At 41.6% G+C, this 22,169-nt stretch overlaps 1 non-coding gene across 1 annotated transcript; it reads left to right on the top strand.

Annotated features, from left to right (window-relative positions):
- The first annotated feature begins 19,976 nt into the window (after positions 1-19,976).
- Positions 19,977-20,084, top strand: LOC130972616 (small nucleolar RNA R71). Its single transcript, XR_009083775.1, has one exon. It is a non-coding gene; the product is annotated as a small nucleolar RNA R71 (small nucleolar RNA).
- Positions 20,085-22,169: the final 2,085 nt, after the last annotated feature.

The following is a 22,169-nucleotide window of genomic DNA, read 5'->3' as shown; positions in this document are numbered from 1 at the left end:
AATGTGTTTAATTGTGTGGTTTTATCATGGTCTTTACCCACTTATTCATATAATTAGCATGCATTTATATTTCCTTCCTAAAATTATTACATGATTGAAAACTTACTTCCTGAGACCTTTAATTAGGTATTTTTAATCCCCCTTTATTCCATTCGATGCCGTAATCTGGGTGTTAAGTGTTTCAGGCTTTATAGGGCATGAATGAGTGAGAGATTGGGAAGGAAGCTTGCAAAAAGAGAAGGAATACAAGAAATTGAGGAGAAGACCAGCGAGAAGTGACGCGTACGCGTCAGCGACTCGACCGCGCGAAAGAGAGGAATTCGCAGTGACGCGGTCGCATGAGTGATGCGAACGCGCGGATTGGAAAAGCAGAAGCGACGCGGAGGCATGGACGACGCGCCCGCATGGAAAAGAAAAACGCCGAATGACGCGTCTGTGTGAATGACGCGTCCGCGTGACGTGCGCAATCTGCAGAATTTCAGAAGTCGCTGGCAGAGTTTCTGGATCGGATTTCAACCCAGTTTTTGGCCCGGAAATTACAGACTAGAGTCAAGGAACATGCAGAAACGAGAGACACAATTCATTATGCATAATTTTTAGTTTTAGATCTGGATTTACTCCTCTCCTAAGTTTTTCACTCACTTGAGCATTCATAATTAGCATTGGAAGACTTTGGCTTTAGCTTTTGAGAAGAGCCTACCTCCGATACTAGTCATCTTATTTTGTTATTTACTTTTTATATTTATTCTTCCATATTCTTAATCCCTCTAGAGTTGACTTTGGCTTATTTTTACAAGTTATTAATATAGACTATTTTTATTTTCAATTAATCCTTTTATTATTATTTATCATGTCTTCTTTTATTTTCACCATTAATTCTGTGAATTTTACAATCATGATGAGTGAGTAGTTCCATGACTTGATTGGGGATGATTGAAAGGAACCCTTGAGTTGAAATACTCAAGAGAGAAATTATAATTGGGTTTATTGTTGAATCACCCTCTAATCATTAACTCTAGTCCTTCCCAAGGGAGAGGATTAGGACTTATGACTAGAAATAGATTTCCAACTTGCTTGACGTTCCTTTACCTAGTAAGGGTTAACTAAGCAGAGTAACTTCCAATTATTAATTAATCTTGAGAGTATTTCAACAAGAATAGGGCTTCTAACTAATCTACCCCCAATCAAGACTTTTATTTAAAATTAATTAAATTTTCTTATTTAAATTTCTGTTTATCAACTCAATCATTTTTGAAAACACCAAATTGATGAAATAACACATCTCTCTGCAACTCGTTGGGAGACGACCTGGGATTCATACTCCCAGTATTTTAATTTTCAATATTGTGACAACCCCTTTTAAATTGATAAGCAGATTTTTGGTTGGTTAAGGACTGTACTTGCAACGTATCTCTATTAATAAATTCTTAACTCGCCAATTTCCGCCACGTCAATTTTGGTGCCGTTGCTGGGGAGTTGCAACAGTGTGCTAATTTATTGATTGGTATTTATTTTAATTACAATTTTTCTTTTCATTCTGTCACTATGAGCTGTACGTTTCTTTCGTTAAATGACGCGTTCACTTCCTGATCCAAGCTTGCCAGTATTTGACCCTGAGATTGAAAGAACTCTTTCACGTATAAGGCAAGCTCAGCATCGGCGACTCCTCTTTGAGGACGAACCTGAACCGTCATCTAAGGAAGAAACAAACTTCCTCTCTACTGATCCAGTTCATTTACGTGCAGGTGACATGGCAACACCCAGAAGAGTCACTATCCAGGAGGAAGGAGCCCCTGATTTTACGCTCCAACCATTCCAGGCACACCACCCAGCAGTAGCTGTAGATTTTGAAATAAAGTCTTCACTACTCAACTTGATGCCCAAGTTTCATGGCTTACCTGCTCAAGAGCCTATCAAGCATCTTAGGGATTTCCAGACTGCTTGTTCTACTGTTAAGCGTGATGGCACTGATGAAATTCCCGTTTCTCTGGAGGGAAAGGCAAGAGAGTGGTACTACACTCAACCCGGAACAACTGTTTTCAACTGGGATACACTTAGGAGAGAGTTTCTGGAGAAATTCTTTCCAGCTGAAGTTGTCGATAAGCTGAGGAAGGACATGTCTATGATCGCTCAGGATGAATCTGAGACCCTCTATGAATACTTGGAATGCTTCAATAATCTTCGAGAAGCATGCCCCCATCATATGATTGACAAGATATTGTTGCTCGGCTACTTTACACAGGGTTTGAAATCTCAAGATAGGACCACATTGGAAGGTGCTAGCAATGGTTCTATGAAAAAGTACAAGACTACGGAAGAAGCATGGCAATTGATCAGCGACTTAGCTGACTCTACTAGGAATCACAGGCAGAAACAAAGTCGGTCAAGAGCTGTTGTAGAGGTATCCACTAGTAAAGAGACTGCTGCTATAGCTCAGAGCTTATGTGAAATGACCAACTTGCTGAAGCAGATGCAACTGAATCAACAACAGCCTCAGCAAGTTCAGCCTTCTCCACCACAGCACAGCCAGCAGTTGGTTCCACAAAGAGTATGCGAAATCTGTGCAGATTACAATCACTATACCGATGAGTGTCCGCAACTCTAACCAGAAGACAACACTGTAGCAGCCACTCATAATTTTTATGACCGCCCCAATCAAGGGTACAATCAAGGTGGCAACTATAACCAAGGATAGTAGGATAACTCTAACCAAGGCTGGAGAGATAATTCTAATCAGGGTTAGAGGGACAATCATAACAGAGGAGGCAGAGATAACAATAGAAATCAGAGGTGGAAAAACAATAACAACTTCAGGCAGCAGAATCAGAATCAGACCTACAGAGCACCTCATTTAAGACAGCCTCAAGCATCTTAGTAGACCTCTCAGATCACTTACCCCTCTGCATCTCTTAATGATGAGTTACTGCAATCTATTGATCGGAGGCAACAGGCCATGGAAAACAACCTTACTTCTACTCTGAATGGTTTGAATTCTACTTTGCAAGCTCTTGTCTCACAGATTGGATCAATGAACAACTCCAACAACCAGTCCTCAAGCTCTGGTGGGCTCCCCTCTCAACCATTACCCAACCTAAAGGGTGGTATTAATGCCATCAACCTAAGGTCTGGAACCACACTGCAAGAGAGGAATCAGGAAGAGCCAAACCCACCTGAACACGCCTCAGCTGAAGAGGTAGTGGAAATAGAAGATGTTGAAGAAGAGAAGAGCATGCAAGACATGGCTGAAGGAGAAGAAGCCGAATCACAGAAAGAAGCACCAAAGGGCGCAGACACTATAGAGGTCACCATTCCTATTCCATTTCCACAACTTGCAAGGAAGCCCAGGAAGCAGTTGGAACTTGATCCCAAAATAGTAGAAATCTTCAAAAAGGTTGAGGTAACTGTTTCCCTTTTTGATGTCATTCAACAGGTACCTAAATACGCAAAGTTTCTAAAGGATTTATGCATACATAGAGATAAAATTAATGAATTAGAAACTATTCCTTTAGGTAGTTCTATATCTGCTTTAATGGAAAATATACCTGAAAAATATAGTGATCCAGGTCCATGCATGGTTAACTGTACCATAGGAGGTGTGATATTTTCTGACTGCATGTGTGATTTAGGAGCATGTGTTAGTATAATGCCTTTATCTGTATATGATGTTTTGAGGATCCCCCCTTAAAAAAGGTCGGCAGCTCGTTTTGTGTTAGCAGATAAAAGTATTATTACAGTGGCTGGAGTAGCTGAAGATGTATTGGTGGGCATCAAGGGTCTCACTTTCCCCATTGATTTTTACATCCTGGAGATGCCCCAACATGACTCAGAGAAGCCATCATCAATCCTACTCGGAAGACCTTTCTTGGAGACCTCGAAGTTCAAATTAGATGCTTTTGCAGGCACATACTCTTTTGAAATAGACGGCCGAGTAGTAAGCTTCAATACCGATGAGTGTGCGGCGTCTGTGCAGATTATAGTCACTATAGAGTAGTAAGCTTCTCCACCACAGCACAACCAGCAGTTAGTCCCACAAAGAGTGTGCGGCGTCTGTGCAGATTATAGTCACTATACCGATGAGTGTCTGCAACTCCAACAAGAAGACAATACTGTAGTAGCCACTCACAATTTTTATGACCGCCCCAATCAAGGGTACAGTCAAGGTGGCAACTATAATCAAGGATGGCAGGATAATTCCAACCAAGGCTGGAGAGATAATTCCAACCAAGGCTGGAGAGACAATTCTAACAGAGGAGGCAGAGATAACAATGGAAACCAGAGGTGGAACAACAATCACAACAGGCAGCAGAATCAACCTTAGAGAGCACCTCATTTAAGACAACCTCAAGCCCCTCAGCAAACCTCTCAGGCCACCAGCATCTCTTCATCTCCTAATGCTGACTTACTACAAACCATTGTTCAGAGACATCAGGCTTTGGAGGATCATCTTAAAACAACCCTGGATACTTTCACATCTACTGTCACTTCTACTTTACAAACTCTTGTCTCACAGATGGGATCAATGCAAATTTCCAATAACCAGTCCTCAAGCTCTGGTGGACTCCCCTCTCAACCACTCCCCAACCCGAAGGGTGGTATTAATGTCGTCACCCTAAGGTCTGGAACCACACTGCAGGAGAGAAGTCAGGAGGAACCATGCCCCACAGAACACGCCTCAGCTGAAGAGGTTGTGGAATTAGAAGATGTTGAAGAGGAAGAGGACATACAGGACATAGATGAGAGAGAAGAGGCTCAACCACAGGAGAAAGCACCGAAAGGCGCAGACACTGCAGAAAACACCGCTCCTATTCCATTTCCACAACTTGCAAGGAAGCCCAAGAAACAGTTGGAACCTGACCCAAAAATGGTAGAAATCTTCAAAAAGGTTGAGGCAACTGTTCCCCTTTTTGACGTCATTCAACAGGTACCTAAATATGCAAAGTTTCTAAAAGATTTATGTATACATAAGGACAAAATTAATAAATTAGAAACTATTCCTTTAGGAAGTTCCATATCTGCTTTAATGGGAAGTTTACCTGAAAAATGTAGTGACCCAGGCCCTTGTATAGTTAGTTGTACTATTGATGGTGTAGTAATTTATGATTGCATGTGTGATTTGGGAGCATGTGTTAGTATTATGCCTTTATCTGTATATGATGTTTTAAGGCTCCCTCCCTTGAAAAGGTCGGCAGCTCATTTTGTGTTAGCAGATAAAAGCATTATTACAGTAGCTGGAGTTGCTGAAGATGTTTTAGTAAACATTAAAGGGCTCACATTTCCCACTGATTTCTATATCTTGGAGATGCCCAATAATGACTCAGATAAGCCATCATCAATCTTACTTGGCAGACCATTCCTGAAGACATCAAGATTCAGATTAGATGCCTTTTCCGGAACATATTCCTTTGAAATAGATGGCCGAATAGCAATCTTCAATTTGAATGGAGTCACAAACAACCCTCCAGAAGATCATTCCATCTTCCAATGTGATGTCATAGATGAAACTGTAGCTGAAATTCACCAGGAAGAACTGGAAGAGAAGTACACAGAACAAAGTCCAAGTGTGGGGACTCTATTAGCTAACAATAAGGACACTTTTGGATTTTCACAAGCTCCAGAAAATCCAGAGCCTACCCATGACCAGAAGACCGAGTTGAAACCTCTCCCTCCACATCTCAAATACGCTTATCTTGAAGAAGGGCAGAAGTTTCCAGTTATTATTGCACATGATCTCACTCCTGAACAGGAAGAGCAGTTACTTAATGTGCTGAGTGATGTGTGGAAAACGATCCAACACAAAACTCACCGGCAAGTGTACCGGGTCGCATCAAGTAATAATAACTCACATGAGTGAGGTCGATCCCACAGGGATTGAAGGATTGAGCAATTTTAGTTTAGTGGGTGGTTTAGTCAAGCGAATCAAGTGTTGGTTGAGTGATTTGTGTTTATCAGAAATTAAATGACAGTAAATGTAAAGGGGGAAGGGAGAAATGCAGTAAAATAAAGAACAGAAGAGTAAAAGTGCAGAAACTTAAAGAGCAAGAAAGTAAATGACTGAAACTTAAAGTGCAAGAAACTTAAATTGCAGTAACTTAAATGGCAAGAAAGATAAATTGCTGAATGTAAAGGGGAATTGAGGAATGGGATTGCAGGATCTAAACAAGAAGAAGTAAATTGCAGTAAAGAAGGTAGCAGAAATTGAATTGGATGCAAGCAGAAATTTAAACAGCAAGGAAATTAAAGTGCAGTAAGGTTCATAAAGGAACCAAAAGTGATCTCAGGATCCCAAGGGCTTAGGTAGCAGAGCCTAAAACCCAATTTCCTTCCCAGATCTGAATGAACTAAGCAATTGACAGAAAATTAAGGATGAAGCAGTAGAAGAACAGAATTTAAAGTGAATTATGCAGAAAGCAAATTTAAACAGAGCTAGAATGGGAATTGGGACAGAATTTCCCCAATTTCACACATCCACAACTCAGAAAACAGAAGAGTAGAATTGCCCAAGGGAATTGAGGAAGGAGATCAATCAACTCTCCCTTGATCCTCTGAAGTCTCGGTCAATTCTCTCCAGAACAATTCCAAGAGAGTCAAAGCTCCAAAGGAATGTGAAAATTCAAAAGCCAAGGTAAAAGTCAAAATTCAAAAGTGAGCATAAAGGTAGCTAAAAAGTTTCTAATTACATCAAACTAAGTCCTATTTATACACTTTCTATTCTTGGATAATGGGATTTGGATGGGCTTTTGGATTGGTGAAGAAATGAATTCAAATTTATTTTTAATTTGAATTTTGGCCCAAAAACCACTCCCAGGAGGCTGCCCTGCCCTTGTGAAGGGCAGGGCAGAAAATTGATGCTAGGCACAAGAAGTTGGTGCGGCCATGTTGCTTGTTGGTGCGAGTTGGTGCGCAAGAGGAGGAAATTTGGTGCGCCAGAGGCTGCCCTGCCCGCGCCAAGGGCAGGGCGGGCAAGGTTGATGCGCCAGGATGAGCGTTGCGCGCGGATGGTGCTGCCAAGAAGAAAAGTTGATGCGCCAGGAAGGAATTTGGCGCGCCAGGATGCGCTGGTGCGTGGGAGGCTGCCCTGCCCGCGCCAAGGGCAGGGCAGAAACGGGTTGGTGCGCCAAGGAAGGAATGTGCGCGCGCGATGCTGCCAGGACGAGGAAATTGGTGCGCCAGGGAGCAAAGTTGGTGCGCCATTCAAATTTCTGCCCTGCCCGCGCCAAGGGCAGGGCAGGATCCTTTCCTTCACATCGTGGGTTCGATCCTGGGAGAGTGCAAACACGCTAATAATTTTTCTTGGTTTCTTGGCACGCTAGTATGTCTCAAGGCTTGGCTTCCTCATGGTTCCTGGTTCGAACCTTGTGGCATGCATGGGTGTCATTTTCCTTTGAATTTCTTTCCTCATGGAGCCCGATCCTGCTCTCCACAAGGGCAGGGCAGAAATTGCTTCTCTTGGTTCCAAGGCATTATTTTGTGCTCTGCCCTTGGAGTGGGCAGGGCAGAGTTGCCTTGTCTTGGTTCGGTCACTTAGTGCTGCCCTCCTAGAGGGCATTCTGCCCTTGTGGAGGGCAAGGTTGCTTCCCCCATTAGTTGAGGCACGCTTCTCCCTTTTTTGGCCACGCTTCCCTTTTCTTTTGTCACGCTTCTTAGGCCACGCTTTTCATTTTCTTTTCTTTTCTTCACCTAAAATAAACCAAACAACCACTCAAAGTATCACTAAATTCAAGAGGCTTATAAATCAATTAAAATGCAATTAAAATAAGCTTAAACCTCATGATTTATCATTAATTTCATAGTGGTTGCTTGATTTAGAGAAGTTATGCATTTTTACTCCAAATCACTAACTTAGGATGCAAGAAAGTGCATAAATGCTAACAAAACAAGTGAAATTAGCTTGAAAAATGGGTATATGATGACTTGTCATCACAGAGGAAGCACAAGAAAGCAATTGGATGGAGTTTGGCAGACATCATAGGCATCGACCCTCAGGTATGTGAGCACAGAATATTTTTAGAGGAAGGAGCAAGACCTGTCCGCCAACCTCAGAGAAGACTGAATCCCACCATCTTGGAAGTCGTCAAAAAGGAGGTGACCAGACTATTGGAAGCAGGTATCATATATCCCATTTCAGACAGTGAATGGGTAAGCCCAGTACAAGTGGTGCCCAAGAAGTCTGGAGTCACTACAGTGAAGAATGAGCATGGAGAGCTCATAGCAACTAGAGTTCAGAATGCTTGGAGAGTCTGCATTGATTACAGGCGTCTCAACCAAGCTACCCGTAAGGATCACTATCCACTTCCATTCATTGATCAAATGCTGGATCGCCTGTCAGGTAAATTACATTATTGCTTTTTAGATGGTTACACAGGTTATTTCCAAATTCATATAGCCCCTGAGGATCAGGAAAAGACCACTTTTACATGTCCCTTCGGAACGTATGCTTATAAGAGAATGCCCTTTGGCTTGTGCAATGCACCAGCTACCTTCCAAAGGTGCATGATGAGTCTTTTCTCTGACCTTATTGAGGATTGTATGGAAGTTTTTATGGACGATTTTAGCGTTTATGGTGATTCTTTTAGCCTTTGCTTAGATGGATTATCTAGAGTCTTAGATAGATGTGTTAATACAAACCTTGTATTAAATTTTGAAAAATGTCACTTTATGGTAAAACAATGGATTGTATTAGGACATGTGGTATCTAATAATGGCATTTCTGTAGACCCAGCAAAGGTGAATGTTATTTCTAGTTTACCTTACCCCTCTTCTGTGAGGGAAGTCCGTTCGTTCCTTGGCCATGCAGGTTTTTACAGGAGATTTATCAAGGACTTTAGTAAGGTAGCACTTCCCTTATCCAGATTACTGCATAAGGTTATTGAGTTCGAGTTCAGTGATGATTGCAAACAAGCGTTTGATAAGCTGAAGACTGCTCTGACTCAAGCTCCAATTGTGAGAGGACCAGACTGGAGCCAGCCGTTTGAAATCATGTGCGATGCTTCCAACCATGCAGTAGGAGCAGCGCTAGCTCAGCGTGAAGGTAAGGATCCTTTTGTTATTGCTTATGTATCTAAAACTTTAGACGCTGCCCAGTCCAATTATACTACTACTGAGAAAGAGCTTCTTGCTATTGTTTTTGCTCTGGATAAATTCCGAGCTTATCTACTTGGTACTAGAGTAGTAGTGTATTCGGACCATGCAGCTTTGCAGTATCTATTAGCCAAAAAGGAGTCCAAACCAAGGCTCATACGTTGGATACTGCTTTTACAAGAATTTGATTTAGAAATAAAGGATAGAAGTGGCAATCAGAATCTAGTGGCAGACCACTTAAGTCGCCTTGAGCACATTAAGGATGATTCTACTCCTATAGATGATAATTTTCCATTTGATAACCTGCAAGCAGTATCTGAGGTAGCACCTTGGTACGCACCTGTAGCTAATTATCTAGTTAGCCGCACATTTCCTCCACATTTTTCTAAGCATCAAAGGGACAAGCTGAAAAGCGAGTCTAAATATTATATATGGGATGACCCATATTTGTGGAGATGTGGTGCTGATCAGGTAATTAGACGTTGTGTACCCCAATCAGAATTCCAGTCCATTTTGGAGGCCTGTCACTCATCTGAGAGTGGAGGACATTTTGGCCCTCAAAGAACAGCTAGAAAGATCTTAGACTGTGGATTCTGGTGGCCTACTCTTTTTAGAGACGTTGCTGAGTTTTGTAAATCTTGTCTTCCATGCCAAAAATTTGGTAATATATCCAGAAGGGATGAGATGCCTCAACAATTTATGCTTTTTTGTGAAATTTTTTATGTTTGGGGCATTGACTTCATGGGTCCGTTCCCAAATTCTAATGGTCAATTTTATATATTGTTAGCTGTGGATTATGTTTCCAAGTGGGTGGAAGCAATTCCCACCCGCACTGAGGATGCTAACACTGTAGTTTCCTTTGTGAGAAACTATATTATTTGCCGCTTTGGGTCACCACGAGCAATCGTGAGCGATCAAGGCGCCCATTTCTGTAATAGGAAACTAGCAGGATAATGAAGAAGCATGGGATAATTCATAAGGTTGCAACAGCATACCATCCTCAGACCAATGGGCAAGCCGAGGTGTCAAACAGAGAGATAAAGCGTATCTTGCAGAAGATAGTCAAACCTCATAGAAAAGACTGGAGCACCACGCTGTAAGATGCACTATGGGCATACCGGATAGCATACAAAACACCCATTGGAATGAGCCCTTTCCGCTTAGTTTATGGAAAAACTTGTCATCTCCCAGTTGAGATAGAGCATAGAGCCTTTTGGGCAGTTAAGGAGTGCAACATGGGAATTGATAAAGCCGGAGCTGAAAGGAAGTTGCAACTGCAAGAATCGGAGAGCCTTCGCCTAGAAGCCTGTGAGAACTCAAGAATATACAAGGAGAAGATGAAGGTTGTACATGATCAAAACATCAAAGAGAAAGAGTTCCAACCTGGAGATTTAGTCCTCCTTTACAAATCTCGACTAAGGCTCATGCCAGGTAGGTTGAGATCAAGATGGGAAGGTCCATATAGAGTAGAGAAGGCAGAACCATACGGAGTTTATCACCTAAGCCATCCTTCAAGCTCTGAACCCATTAAAGTTAATGGACAATGCCTGAAGCTATACCATGGCGAGAAGAGGCAGAGAAACAAGGAGTTTGAGATCTTTCTCTTGGAAGATCCCTACATAGCAGAAGACTGAGCTAGTGGAGCGTCCAACTTAAGGACGTTAAAGCAAAGTGCTAGGTGGGAGACAACCCACCATGGTATGATCGTTCTTTTCCTTATTTTTAGTTTTTTCTATTCAATAACTGTTCTCTTTATTAGTATTTTCGTGCATTTTCATTTACATGTTTCATAAAAAAATAATAAAAAAATATATTTCGCTACGCGACGCGATCGCATCAGTGACGCGTCCGCGTCACCTGGAGAGCGAAGAAAAATAAAAGTGAACAGAGAGTCACGCTGGAGCGTGGCTGGAGGCGTGCCTTTGGCACGGATCAACCCACGCGACCGCGTCCCTGACGCGTTCGCGTCGCATGGGAATCATGGCCTCCCACGTGACCGCGTACCCCACGCGGCCGCGTGCCCTGAATTTTCGACGTAAAAGGGTGCACACCCGAATGTTGTGTGAGAGTGGTGCTGGATTGGGGCTGAACGCACAATCCTACCCACGCGGCCGCGTGACCCACGCGACCGCGTCACATTCTCCTAAAGGCCCACTCACGCGATCACATGCCCCATGCGATCGCGTCACCCTATTTTGGCAAATAAATTAATTTGAACAGAGAGTTGTGCGGCCGCGAGGCTGTACTCGCGCCAGAAGCCTACTATGAGTCACGCGACCGCGTGCCTGACGCGATCGCGCGACCATACCCTAAAGCGCATCCACGCGAACGCGTGCCCCACGCGGCCGCGTCGCTTGCGCCGCACAGCCCCACCAGAACTGCCACATTATCTTATCTTTCTCTCCTCCAAATCCTAATTTTTCTTTCCCCCCCCCCCCTTATTTCTCCCTTCTCCCTTTCCCCCTTCTATCCCACCCTTCACACTCTTTTTCTCTCACCTCCATTAACAAGGTTTTCTTTTCTTCCTCCCTTTTTTATCATTCTTCTTATTTTAGATGTTATTTTCTTTTCTTTTTCTTTTCTTTATCGTTATTTTCTCTCTTCTTCTTTCCTTTTTCCATGGTGCTAGCATATTATTTGAGTCATCATTCCTCATTATTTGCTTGTGGTTTATTCTATATTATTTGGCACTTATATCTTATTCTCACTAAAGGATTGCTTGCATGTTTACTTTAATACTTTCTATGCCTTATTTACCATGCATGCTATGTGTTTGTGAAAAGGACCGTATGGCATCATGCACTTTTCTACATTATCCTACCATGCATATTTTTCACAACATTCCTTTACTGTTTTATTAATCGAATTTAATTGCCAATACAAATTATTACTTTGTTACGAAGTGGTGCTTGATCTATGCTACTCATGCCCTTACCAGCATGCCAATAATCATCTTGCATCTACTTCCCTTTTTGTGCACCTATCATATTTCCTTTCTTGATCTTTTCACATGTTGTCTAGACCATATGTTTAGTTCATTCATTTTTACCGTGCACTGTTTATTACCCACCCCATCTTCTCCCTTGCTATTTATCTATTTGAACTTAATTTACTTTCTCCTCCCTTTTTCAGGATGGCCACCAAGAAAGGAAAGGAGAAAGCAAATCCTAAACCCCCAGCAAGAAGAGGAACTAAAAGAGCATTAGTGGCAGAGCCCCCTTCAACCGCAGTCAAGCCCTCAACAAAGAGAGTTAAGAGGATAATAAAAGTTGATGAAAAGGAGAAAGCCTTTCCAGCAAAGGACACTGCACGATTTCCCAATCGTTACTGTGAGCAGATGTTCCCTATCCTCGCAGACACCCCGGACTCCACATCCTTCACCAGCACCGGGAGCCATGACGGCCCCAACTGCGGAGACACTGCCACCAGCCCACAATTGTTCTTGACAGATGGCACCGAGGACGGTGCAAAGCCTTAAGTGTGGGGAGGTCGGTCAGTACCTGACTTCCGGAGGTAAATTCTCTTCCCTAGCACCAATAATTAGGATATTTTTAGTTAGATTTTCTTTCTTTTATAGAATAGTATAATTTTCATAGGTTAGGATAGTTGCATGCATGTTCTACTTGATTGAAAAGACAATAAGTTTCTTATAAGACTCTATCTTTGGAACAAAAATTTCACTAATTTTTCAAAAATTTTTTATGATAAATTTGCTTGAGTTGTATTTGGAACATGATGTTTGAGCTAAAGAACACACAACCTATGAAAAATTTGAACCTTTATGTATGGTTACATTATTTAACCATAATTATTTTATCCTTGTGTGTTTACTTCTCTATGATTGTAATCTATATTTTGTTTTATCTTATATGTCCAATATTTATTATATTTGCATGCTTGCACATGATTGAGGCCATTATTTGTTTAAACTCATTTATCCAAATTAAGCCTACCCTTTTCAATTACCTTTGTTAACCACTTTGAGCCTAAAAAATTCCATTTGTTCTGTATTTTACCACACTACTAGCCTTAAGCGGAAAAACAATTGTATATCCCAAATTGAATCTTTGGTTAGCTTAAGATAGAATTGTGTGTGCTAGTTAAGTATGGGAAATTGTGGGAACAAAGGTTGTTAAAGAAATGTGCCATTTAATAGGAATTTGGATACCTACTCATGTGAAACTACAAGAACCGAAAATCCATGTGCATTGATAAGATATATTTATTTTAATCTTTCAAAAAAAATATAAATACTAATAAATAAATGAATAAATAAGGGGACAAAATTTCCCCAATGTTGAATTCAGAATTCAAAGATCAATGCACATATGATAGAACCAAAATATAAGTTGAAACATGAGTATGGATTGGAAAAGGGAATTCTGGGTAGCTAGGTATGAACTTTAAGATTACATTAAAATATATAGGTTGGGTTGAAGCTTGGGTTAATTAAAGATTCAATTTATCAGCTCACTTAACCAAATGTATATCCATACCCTCACCTTGGCCCCATTACAACCTTGAAAAGACCTCATGATGTTTGCATTGGTATATTAACTGTTGTTGATTGGTTAGGAGAAAAACAAAAGTTAGAAAGCATGATTAGAGAAGGATAGAGTGATTACCCTATACACTAGAGATTTGAGCATACATACATTATTGGTGCGCGAAATTGTGATCACTACACAACTTTGCACAACTAACCAGCAAATGCACTGGGTCGTCCAAGTAATAAACCTTACGCGAGTAAGGGTCGATCCCACGGAGATTGTTGGTATGAAGCAAGCTATGGTCACCTTGTAAATCTTAGTCAGGCAGACTCAAATGGGTATAGTGATATACGAATAAAGCATAAAGATAAAGATAGAGGTACTTATGTAATTCATTGGTAGGAACTTCAGATAAGCGTATGAAGATGCCTTCCCTTCCGTCTCTCTGCTTTCCTACTGTCTTCATCCAATCCTTCTTACTCCTTTCCATGGCAAGCTTATGTAGGGTTTCACCGTTGTCAGTGGCTACCTTCCATCCTCTCAGTGAAAACGTTCCTATGCTCTGTCACAGCATATGGCTAATCAGCTGTCGGTTCTCGGTCAGGCCGGAATAGAATCCAGTGATTCTTTTGCGTCTGTCACTAACGCCCCGCCTGCTAAGAGTTTGAAGTACGTCACAGTCATTCAATCATTGAATCCTACTCAGAATACCACAGACAAGGTTAGACCTTCCGGATTCTCTTGAATGCCGCCATCAGTTCTCGCCTATACCACGAAGACTCTGATCTCACGGAATGGCTGGCTCGTTTGTCAGGCGAGCACTCGGTTGTCAGGCGATCAACCATGCATCGTGTATCAGGAATCCAAGAGATATTCACTAGAGCCTTGGTTGCTTGTAGAACAAAAGTGGTTGTCAGTCACCTTGTTCATAGGTGAGAATGATGATGAGTGTCACGGATCATCACATTCATCAAGTTGAAGAACAAGTGATATCTTGGACAAAGAACAAGCGGAATTGAATAGAAGAACAATAGTAATTGCATTAATACTCGAGGTACAGCAGAGCTCCACACCTTAATCTATGGTGTGTAGAAACTCCACCGTTGAAAATACATAAGAACAAGGTCTAGGCATGGCCGAATGGCCAGCCTCCCAAAGTGAGTTCAATCATAGAAACATGATCGAAAAAGCTCTCTAATACAATAGCAAAAGGTCCTACTTATAGAAAACTAGTAGCCTAAGGTTTACAGAGATGAGTAAATGACATAAAAATCCACTTCCGGGCCCACTTGGTGTGTGCTTGGGCTGAGCAATGAAGCAATTTCGTGTAGAGACTCTTCTTGGAGTTAAACGCCAGCTTTTATGCCAGTTTGGGCGTTTAACTCCCATTTAGGTGCCAGTTCCGGCGTTTAACGCTGGAATTTCTGAGGGTGACTTTGAATGCCGGTTTGGGCCATCAAATCTTGGGCAAAGTATGGACTATCATATATTGCTGGAAAGCCCAGGATGTCTACTTTCCAACGCCGTTGAGAGCCCGCCAATTGGGCTTCTGTAGCTCCAGAAAATCCACTTCGAGTGCAGGGAGGTCAGAATCCAACAGCATCTGCAGTCCTTTTCAGTCTCTGAATCAGATTTTTGCTCAGGTCCCTCAATTTCAGCCAGAAAATACCTGAAATCACAGAAAAACACACAAACTCATAGTAAAGTCCAGAAAAGTGAATTTTAACTAAAAACTAATAAAAATATACTAAGAACTCAACTAAAACTACTAAAAACATACTAAAAACAATGCCAAAAAGGGTACAAATTATCCGCTCATCACAACACCAAACTTAAATTGTTGCTTGTCCTCAAGCAACTGAAGATCAAATAAGATAAAAAGAAGAGAATATGCAATGAACTCCAAAAACATCTATGAAGATCAGTATTAATTAGATGAGCGGGGCTTTTAGCTTTTTGCCTCTGAACAGTTTTGGCATCTCACTCTATCCTTTGAAATTCAGAATGATTGGCTTCTTTAGGAACTCAGAATCCAGATAGTGTTATTGATTCTCCTAGTTAAGTATGATGATTCTTGAACACAGCTACTTATTGAGTCTTGGCCGTGGCCCAAAGCACTCTGTCTTCCAGTATTACCACCGGATACATACATGCCACAGACACATAATTGGGTGAACCTTTTCAGATTGTGACTCAGCTTTGCTAGAGTCCCCAATTAGAGGTGTCCAGGGTTCTTAAGCACACTCTTTTTGCCTTGGATCACAACTTTATTCTTTCTTTTTCTTTCTTTTTCTCTTTCTCTTTTTTCTTTCGGTTTTTTTTTTCGCTTGCTTTCTCTCTCCTCTTTTTTTTGTATTCACTGCTTTTTCTTGCTTCAAGAATCATTTTTATGATTTTTCAGATCCTCAGTAACATGTCTCCTTTTTCATCATTCTTTCAAGAGCCAACATTCATGAACCACAAATTCAAAAGACATATGCACTGTTTAAGCATACATTCAGAAGACAAAAGTAATGCCACCACATCAAAATAATTAAACTGCTATAAAATTCAAAATTCATGCAATTCTTATCTTTTTCAATTAAAAACAATGTTTATTTAAGAAAGGTGATGGATTCATAGGACATTCATAACTTTAAGGCATAGACACTAAGACACTAATGATCACAAGACACAAACATGGACAAACATAAGCATTAATTTTCGAAAAACAGGAAATAAAGAACAAGGGAGATTAAAGAACGGGTCCACCTTAGTGATGGCGGCTCTTTCTTCCTCTTGAAGATCCTATGGAGTGCTTGAGCTCCTCAATGTCTCTTCCTTGTCTTTGTTGCTCCTCTCTCATGATCCTTTGATCTTCTCTAATTTCATGGAGGATGATGGAGTGTTCTTAATGCTCCACCCTTAGTTGTCCCATGTTGGAACTCAATTCTCCTAGGGAGGTGTTCAGTTGCTCCCAATAGTTTTGTGGAGGAAAGTGCATCCCTTGAGGGATCTCAGGGATCTCATGATGAGTGGGGTCTCTTGTGTGCTCCATCCTTTTCTTAGTGATGGGCTTATCCTCATCAATGGGGATGTCTCCCTCTATGTCAACTCCAACTGAATAACAGAGGTGACAAATGAGATGAGGAAAGGCTAACCTTGGGCTATAACCTCATGAACTTCCACTTCTTCTCCAATCATGATGCTATGAATCATGATGGCCCGGTCTAGAGTAACTTCGGACCGGTTGCTAGTGGGAATAATTGAGCGTTGGATAAACTCCAACCATCCTCTAGCCACGGGTTTGAGGTCATGCCTTCTCAATTGAACCGGCTTCCCTCTTGAATCTCTCTTCCATTGGGCGCCCTCTTCACATATGACTGTGAGGACTTGGTCCAACCTTTGATCAAAGTTGACCCTTCTAGTGTAAGGATGTTCATCTCCTTGCATCATGGGCAAATTGAATGCCAACCTTACACTTTCCGGACTAAAATCCAAGTATTTCCCCCGAACCATAGTAAGATAATTCTTTGGATTCGGGTTCACACTTTGATCATGGTTCTTGGTGATCCATGCATTGGCATAGAACTCTTGAACCATTAAGATTCTGACTTGTTGAATGGGGTTGGTAAGAATTTCCCAACCTCTTCTTCGGATCTCATGTCGGATCTCCGGATATTCACCCTTTTTAAGTGAAAAAGGGACCTCGGGGATCACCTTCTTCAAGGCCACAACTTCATAGAAGTGGTCTTGATGCACCCTTGAGATGAATCTTTCCATCTCCCATGACTCGGAGGTGGAAGCTTTTGCCTTCCCTTTCCTCTTTCTAGAGGTTTCTCCGGCCTTGGATGCCATAAATGGTTATGGAAAAACGAAAAAGCAACGCTTTTACCACACCAAACTTAAAAGGTTTGCTTGTCCTCGAGCAAAAGAAGAAAGAAGAGAGTAGAAGAAGAAGAAATGAGGAAGAAGGGAATGGCTTTTGTGTTCGGCCAAAGAGGGGGAGAAGTGGTGTTTAGGTTGTGTGAAAATGAAGGGGTGAAGAAGGGTATATATAGGGGAGGGGGAAGGGTGAGGTTCGGTCATGTATGGGTGGGTTTGGGAGGGAAAGTGGTTTGAATTTGAATGGTGAGGTAGGTGGGGTTTTATGAAGGATGGATGTGAGTGGTGAAGAGGAAGATGGGATTTGATAGGTGAAGGGTTTTTGGGGAAGAGGTATTGAGGTGATTGGTGAATGAGTGAAGAAGAGAGAGAGTGGTGGGGTTGGTGGGGATCCTGTGGGGTCCACAGATCCTGTGGTGTCAAGGAAAAGTCATCCCTGCACCAAATGGCATTCAAAATCACGTTTTGAGCCATTTCTGGCGTTAAACGCCGGGCTGGTGCCCATTCCTGGCGTTTAACGCCAAGTTCTTGCCCTTTTCTGGCGTTTAACGCCAGTCTGGTGCCCCTTTCTGGCGTTAAACGCCCAGAATGGTGCCAGACTGGGCGTTAAACGCCCAATTGCTAGCCTCACTGGCGTTTAAACGCCAGTGGGTTCTTCCTCCAGGGTGTGCTGTTTTTCTTCCTGTTTTTCATTCTGTTTTTGCTTTTTTAATTGATTTTGTGACTTCTCATGATCATCAACCTACAAAAAAACATAAAATAACAAAAGAAAATAGTCAAAATATAACATTGGGTTGCCTCCCAACAAGCACTTCTTTAATGTCAGTAGCTTGACAGATGGCTCTCATGGAGCCTCACATTTTCTCAGAGCAATGTTGGAACCTCCCAACACCAAACTTAGAGTTTGAATGTGGGGGTTCAACACCAAACTTAGAGTTTGGTTGTGGCCTCCCAACACCAAACTTAGAGTTTGACTGCGGGGGCTCTGTTTGACTCTGATTTGAGAGAAGCTCTTCATGCTTCCTCTCTATGGTGACAGAGGGATATCCTTGAGCCTTGAACAAAAAGGATTCTTCATTCACTTGAATGATCAGTTCGCCTCTATCAACATCAATCACAGCCTTTGCTGTGGCTAGGAAGGGTCTGCCAAGGATGATGGTTTCATCCATGCACTTCCCAGTCTCTAGGACTATGAAATCAGCAGGGATGTAATGGTCTTCAATCTTCACCAAAACATCCTCTACAAGTCCATGAGCTTGTTTTCTTGAGTTGTCTTCCATCTCTAATGAGATTCTTGCAGCTTGCACCTCAAAGATCCCTAGCTTCTCCATTACAGAGAGAGGCATGAGGTTTATACTTGACCCTAAGTCACACAGAGCCTTCTTGAAGGTCATGGTGCCTATGGTACAAGGTATTGAAAACTTCCCAGGATCTTGTCTCTTTTGAGGTAATTTCTGCCTAGACAAGTCATCCAGTTCTTTGGTGAGCAAAGGAGGTTCATTCTCCCAAGTCTCATTTCCAAATAACTTGTCATTTAGCTTCATGATTGCTCCAAGGTATTTAGCAACTTGCTCTTCAGTGACATACTCATCCTCTTCAGAGGAAGAATACTCACCAGAGCTCATGAAAGGCAGAAGTAAGTCCAATGGAATCTCTATGGTCTCATTTTGAGCCTCAGATTCCCATGGTTCCTCATTGGGGAACTCAATGGAGGTCAGTGCACGCCCACTGAGGTCTTCCTCAGTGGCGTTCACTTCCTCTCCTTCCTCTCCAAATTCGGCCATGTTGATGGCCTTGCACTCTCCTTTTGGATTTTCTTCTGTATTGCTTGGGAGAGTACTAGGAGGGAGTTCAGTAACTTTCTTGCTTAGCTATCCCACTTGTGCCTCCAAGTTCCTAATGGAGGACCTTGTTTCAGTCATGAAACTTTGAGTGGTTTTGATTAGATCAGAGACCATGGTTGCTAAGTCAGAGGGGTTCTGCTTAGAATTCTCTGTCTGTTGCTGAGAAGATGATGGAAAAGGCTTGCCATTGCTAAACCTATTTCTTCCACCATTATTGTTGTTGAAACCTTGTTGAGGTCTCTCTTGATTCTTCCATGAGAAATTTGGGTGATTTCTCCATGAAGAATTATAGGTGTTTCCATAGGGTTCTCCTAGGTAATTCACCTCTTCCATTGAAGGGTTCTCAGGATCATAGGCTTCTTCTTCAAATGAAGCATCCTTAGTACTGCTTGGTGCATTTTGCATTCCAGACAGACTTTGAGAGATCAAATTGACTTGTTGAGTCAATATCTTGTTCTGAGCCAAAATGGCATTCAGAGCATCAATCTCAAGAACTCCTTTCTTCTGATTAGTCCCATTGTTCACATGATTCCTTTCAGAAGTGTACATGAATTGGTTATTTGCAACCATTTCAATTAGCTCTTTGAGCTTCTGTAGGCATCTTTTTCAAATGAAGAGATCCTCCAGCGGAGCTATCCAAAGACATCTTGGATAGTTCAGAGAGACCATCATAGAAAATACCTATGATGCTCCATTCAGAAAGCATGTCAGAAGGACATTTTCTGATCAATTGTTTGTATCTTTCCCAAGCTTCATAGAGGGATTCTCCATCCTTCTGTCTGAAGGTTTGGACTTCCACTCTAAGCTTACTCAATTTTTGAGGTGGAAAGAACTTTGCCAAGAAGGCATTGACTAGCTTTTCCCATGAGTCCAGGCTTTCTTTAGGTTGTGAATCCAACCATGTCCTAGCTCTGTCTCTTACAGCAAAAGGGAATAGCATAAGTCTATAGACCTCAGGGTCTACCCCATTAGTCTTGACAGTGTCACAGATTTACAAGAATTCAGCTAAGAACTGATGAGGATCTTCCAATGGAAGTCCATGGAACTTGCAATTCTGTTGCATTAGAGAAACTAATTGAGGCTTAAGCTCAAAGTTGTTTGCTCCAATGGTAGGGATAGAGATGCTTCTCCCATAGAAATCGGGAGTAGGTGCAGTAAAGTCACCCAGCACCTTCCTTGCATTGTTTGCATTGTTGTTGTTTTCGGCTGCCATGTCTTCTTCTTCTTTGAAGATTTCTGTTAGGTCCTCTATAGAGAATTGTGCCTTAGCTTCTCTTAGCTTTCGCTTCAAGGTCCTTTCAGGTTCAGGGTCAGCTTCAACAAGAATGCCTTTGTCTCTGCTCCTGCTCATATAAAAGAGAAGAGAACAAAAAAAATGTGGAATCCTCTATGTCACAGTATAGAGATTCCTTTAGGTGTCAGAGGAAAAGAAAAGTAGAAGACAGAGGTGGAAAATTCGAACTTATCAAAGAAGATGGAGTTCGAATTTTGCATTAAGGAATAGTGTTAGTCCATAAATAGAAGGATGTGAGAAGAAGGGAGGTAATTTTCGAAAATTAAGTAGAGGATTTTGAAAACATTTTGAAAAATAGTCTTTAATCAAATAACAATGCATGCAAGACACCAAACTTAGCAGTTTGTATACTACTGACACTAACAAAATGAGAATGCATATGAGACATATAAACACTCAAGTCAAGAGAATTAAAAATCAGAGTAATAAAATCATCAAGAACAACTTGAAGATTAATGAAGACACATGCATGAATGCAAAAAGAACAGAAACATGCAATTGACACCAAACTTAACATGAGACTCTAGACTCAAACAAGAAATTTTTGGATTTTATGATTTTGTAATTTTTTTGTGCTTTTTCGAAAATTATATGGAAAAGAAAAACAAAGGTATCAAAATTCTTAATAAGAATTCCAGGAATCATGCAATGTTAGTCTAAAGCTTTAGTCTAAAGGAATTAGACATGGCTAGCCAAGCTTCAGCAGGACATTGCATTCAAGAGCTAAATTGATGAAAATCAATCAGCTTTGGTGATGATAAGAACATCACCTTGAAACACTAGAATTCATTCTTAAGAACTCTGAAGAAAAATACCTAATCTAAGCAACAAGATGAACCGTCAGTTGTCCATACACAAAACAATCCCCGGCAACGGCGCCAAAAACTTGGTGCGCAAAATTGTGATCACTACACAACTTTGCACAACTAACCAGCAAGTGCACTGGGTCGTCCAAGTAATAAACCTTACGCGAGTAAGGGTCGATCCCACGGAGATTGTTGGTATGAAGCAAGCTATGGTCACCTTGTAAATATTAGTCAGGCAGACTCAAATGGGTATAGTGATATACGAATAAAGCATAAAGATAAAGATAGAGGTACTTATGTAATTCATTGGTAGGAACTTCAGATAAGCGTATGAAGATGCCTTCCCTTCCGTCTCTCTGCTTTCCTACTGTCTTCATCCAATCCTTCTTACTCCTTTCCATGGCAAGCTTATGTAGGGTTTCACCGTTGTCAGTGGCTACCTCCCATCCTCTCAGTGAAAACGTTCCTATGCTCTGTCACAGCATATAGCTAATCAGCTGTCGGTTCTCGGTCAGGCCGGAATAGAATCCAGTGATTCTTTTGCGTCTGTCACTAACGCCCCGCCTGCTAGGAGTTTGAAGTACGTCACAGTCATTCAATCATTGAATCCTACTCAGAATACCACAGACAAGGTTAGACCTTCCGGATTCTCTTGAATGCTGCCATCAGTTCTTGCCTATACCACGAAGACTCTGATCTCGCGGAATGGCTGGCTCGTTTGTCAGGCGAGCACTCGGTTGTCAGGCGATCAACCATGCATCGTGTATCAGGAATCCAAGAGATATTCACTAGA

Source organism: Arachis stenosperma, chromosome 3 (genome assembly GCF_014773155.1).
Source record: "Arachis stenosperma cultivar V10309 chromosome 3, arast.V10309.gnm1.PFL2, whole genome shotgun sequence".
Lineage (NCBI taxonomy): Eukaryota > Viridiplantae > Streptophyta > Magnoliopsida > Fabales > Fabaceae > Arachis > Arachis stenosperma.
The sequence above is the reverse complement of the archived record's forward strand: the minus strand, read 5'-3'. Positions and strand labels throughout refer to the sequence as shown.